The 4,498-nt window shown below is 35.6% G+C and overlaps 1 long non-coding RNA gene across 1 annotated transcript; it reads right to left on the bottom strand.

The window, feature by feature from the left end:
- Positions 1-1,670: 1,670 nt before the first annotated feature.
- LOC114167391 lies at positions 1,671-3,033 on the bottom strand. Its single transcript, XR_003600208.1, has 2 exons — positions 2,827-3,033; positions 1,671-2,007 (listed from the first exon to the last, which is right to left on the bottom strand). It is a non-coding gene; the product is annotated as an uncharacterized LOC114167391 (long non-coding RNA).
- Between the last annotated feature and the right edge of the window lie 1,465 nt (positions 3,034-4,498).

The raw sequence follows: 4,498 nt of genomic DNA, 5'->3' as shown, positions 1-4,498 counted from the left end.
AGTCCTTTCTATACAGTAAGTTTTTTTTTGCTTTTAATATTTATGCTTAAATTAATGTATAAGTATTGACATGTGTTGTGGTTCAAAATGCAGTTATCCTTGATTGTAACAAAAGAAAGGTGAATAGACGTGTGTGGTGTCTAGATGACTACAGGCATTACTTGACACGTGATTTGGTTTCAGTGCAGGATATATTAACAACAGATTTTGTGAGTATCCTTACTTGTTAAATGCTGTTATATTTTGTTACAAAATGAAATGTGTTTGTTAATATTACTTCTATTCAGTTGTTTGCCCCAGTGATTTATGCTGAACATTGGTGGTGTTATGCTTTTAATTGTCAATCGAAAGAGTTCTTTGTCTTAGATTCACTTGCACACAAATGTCGAAGGCGAAAACAAATTGATAGTCATATGGTAAGTCCATGTGTGACATTATAAATTTCCATTACTCATGTTTCACTACAACAAATTTCCAAATTTGCGAGGGAAAAATCCCTAGCTAATCCCTCGCTAATCCCTCGCAAAACAATTTAGCGAAGGATTAGCTAGGAAATAGCGATGACATTGAATCGTAGCTAAATTATAGGTAGCTAATTAGCGAGGAAACTACTCCGTAGTTAATCCCTAGCTAATCCTTAGCTAATCCCTAGCAAAATGTTTGTAGCAAACCCTTAACTAATCCCTAGCAAACTAGTTGTAGCAAATCCCTAGCTAATCCCTAGCAAAGTGGTTGTAGCAAATCCCTCACTAATCCCTAGCAAAATATTTGTAGCAAATCCTTAGCTAATCCCTAGCAAAGTGGTTGTAGCAAATTTCTTACCAATCCTTAGCAAAAAATTTGTAGCAAATTCCTAGTTAATCCCTAGCAAAATATTTGTAGCAAATCCCTAACTAATCCCTAGCAAAAATGTTTGCAGCAAAAGCCTCACTAATCCCTAGCGAAATATTTATAACAAATCTCTCGCTAATCCCTAGCAAAATGGTAGCAAATTTCCTTGATTGAACTTTTCCACACACATAATTGATAATATCTTCTTTTAGCTTTACTCCTTGACTGGAATATTAGATGCTACTGTATTTGTATGTCCAAATGTTATATTACAATTCCAATTTGATTTACACAGTGAATATATATATATATATATATATATATATATATATATATATATATATATATATATATATAACCAACCTGTGGAGTGGAAGGCCGAAGAAGATGCTTAATTCGGGAGTTTTTATTTATTTCCCTGTGTAGGGAATAAGCTCAAAATAAAATTTCCGCTTATTGGTGGGATTTGAATAAAGAATAATTCATTTCTAAATTATATAAATGATCTTTATACTTTTATCTTTTGTGTTTTTTATTTCATTTATCTTTTATCTTTTACAAGGTTCAAATATTTTGCTTTCCTAAAGTGATTCGCAAGTTGACATTTAAAATTAATTATTTATCTCATACTTCATTTTTCTTCACCACTCACTTTCTTTTTCCTTCGAATTTCAATTGCACTATTTCTCTCCCTTTTCTACCATATCACATAAATACAGTATCATATGCAGAGTCTAATCTATATAGCCAGGGCTTATAACTATAATTCTTGAATCAAATATGGTGGCAATATAGATTTTTTAATGATCAGATGTTTGGAGAAAAATTAACAGATAACAGAAGACAAATCATTACATTGCATATCAGAAAATTAGTTCCTAAAAGTTCATACACATCAAGACAAACGATTTTAGCTTGATGGTAAACAAAAACAGTTTTTATCACCTGATAATGTTGAACCATCTCACATGATACATTAAAGAAGTTGAGCAATAGATTCTCCACTTTGAGGATACACCATTGGTAATTTCCATGATATTCTAAGCTTCTCACAAGCATTCACCAATACATACAAGCTTGGCGTCTTTCTCTAATCGGAAATTAAATAAGGAGTACTAACAAGGTGATCGCCATTCAACACCTCCCCAAGAGCTTCGGTCTTTTCTTTCTCCTTGCCTGGCATTTAAATGTATTCATTCTTCCGATTGAACATTAAGAAACCATAAAAGTACACAGAAAATACATTAAAAAAAGCTAGATATAATATAAATTTGTCCAGATGGTTGAATTCAACAACTACATATTCCCCTTCATAATATAAATAATTATCATAATACAAATATATATACTCACACATATTGCAAAACTCTATTCTAGTATATAAGTCTTGGTATTTCCCCATTGAGATTATTCAGTACCAGGTCTCTAGAACAGAACAAAGTTTCAAAATCTCCATAGACATTAAATTCATCCTCTATACGAAAAATAGAAAATGAAAAAGTAACTTACAGAATCTTTAAGTTAGGAACATGAGAGAGAGTTGAAGGAATTGGTCCAATGAACTGATTATTTTTCAAGATTTTGAGAGCAGATTTAAAAAAAAAAAAAAAGAGGGAAAAAAAATACTTGTCATAACCATAACATAACCTATGCAAATAAAACCCTCAATGAAAGGGGAACGCTCACAATAATTCTTGTATTTCAAAACACTACAATTCAAAGCGAAAAATCCTCCAATTACACACTCATAAAAACTGCAACATGACAATATCCAATAGACTATCACTAATTCCTATGGCCTAATCACTTTCAAAAAATCACAATTCCTTTTGGTTTTCTTCCAAACTTAAACAATAGCAAGGACACTGTTCTTACAACGACAATAGCAGTTAAAGCCTTTAATTTAATCAGATTCATTTCACACGTCGCAAATCAACAATAAAACTAACATTTGAAATGAAAATAACATTTGAAATGAAAATGAAAAAGAAATACCTAGAGTTGAGTGTGTTGCGGTGGAGAAAGAGAAAGAGAAAAAAAAGGAAAGGATAGTGTGAATTCGAACGGAGAGGAGTAGAGGTAAATCTGACGGCGGAGGATGGAAGAGATTAGCGATGGCATCGACAACGGCCACCGAGAACCGTTACGTTGTTGACGAGAGGTCTCGGAAAAAATAAATAGTGCTAAGAGAAAAAAAATAGAAAAAAAAGAAAGAAGAAGATTAGGATTTGGGATTTAGAAGAGAATGTGTAACACCCCATATGGATATTACTAGATAAAACTGATTTTTTCACTAAATATACTTTAAGAAAATCATACATTACAATAAATTCCCAAGCGCAGGAAATTTCAAACTTGTCCCGCTATAATCTATTCGTACTGTCTCATCTTTATTTCAAGTTCATAATGGATAAAATATCATAATGTCTATTACAAAAGGTAGGAAAGCATAACATAAAGAAAATTCCCCCATCGGTAGCCCCGCTCTGTTGCTAAGCATCAGCATGATCACCTGAATTCACGTCTGCTCCCACGTAACAAGTCACGTGATCATCGCCAAACACAAACACACAAACAAGCAAGGGTGAGCTGAAAAGAAAAATAATACAAACAATAAAATAATAAGAATTGACCCTCACCCAGTCCAACTTAATCAATTTTAGATTATTGACCTTTCTATAACATTATACCCCAATCTCATAACCTATATGAGAAAGATCCATGCACAACCTTGGTCCTTAGGGATTATCATGCTCCCACGAACCTACCCGCTCGTGGTCCAACTCTACGGACCTCCCCGCCCGTAGTCCAACTCTACGAACCTGCCCGCTCGTAGTCCAACATGCGTGAACACCTACTATGAACCTCCCCGCTCATAGTAGCCTCAAGTGTGAGCACGGAACATACGAACCTCCGCGCTCGTATCCCCACACAAGAGTACAAACAGATACGGACCTCCCCGCCCGCATCAATCACGCATCTCAATCTCTGTTACGAACCTCCCCGCTCGTAACTAATCCAGCATATCCCTGACCAAGCTTCTGAGAAAAGGAAAGAAAACGTCCATGCAAATCCATCTGCAAAGGACCCCTGCCACTGCACTCCCGCCTGGCGCCTCTCTCGAGACCGCTAGGCGAAACCCGTTCCAGGCCGCCTGGCGGTGTCTTTCTACCGCTGGGCGCCTGTCCTCACCATCATCTCTGTTGCGTGACTTACCGCCTGGCGGGGCTTCCCCCACCGCCGGGCGCCACACCAGTAAGGACACTCCCCTACTGGTTTATACACTTGCACAGATTTTCATGCACATTCAACTATTAAATCTCACATCCAGATCACTAACTATCAATGTTTACAACACCACAAATCATCAACTCATTCAACTCACAAGCATTCAATCCAAGAAAGCACTCAATCATGATCATTGGAAGTTAAACGTACACAAATCAGTCCCCAACTTGCACATGCGGTACTATGACCCGAATACCACTATCAACATTACTTCTTTTCTTTAAAAGGATACTACTCTCATAGTATACATTCCCAACAGATAGTTTATAGCAATACTCACCACCCAAATCATTCACATGCTCTATTTCAACTTAATATGACACTTTAACCATTATCAATATAACATACATTTCATAAAAATACAATTGCATACTAGCAT

Source organism: Vigna unguiculata, chromosome 10 (assembly GCF_004118075.2).
Source record: "Vigna unguiculata cultivar IT97K-499-35 chromosome 10, ASM411807v1, whole genome shotgun sequence".
Taxonomy (NCBI): domain Eukaryota; kingdom Viridiplantae; phylum Streptophyta; class Magnoliopsida; order Fabales; family Fabaceae; genus Vigna; species Vigna unguiculata.
Note: the sequence above shows the minus strand (reverse complement) of the source record. Positions and strands in the feature narration are given on the sequence as shown.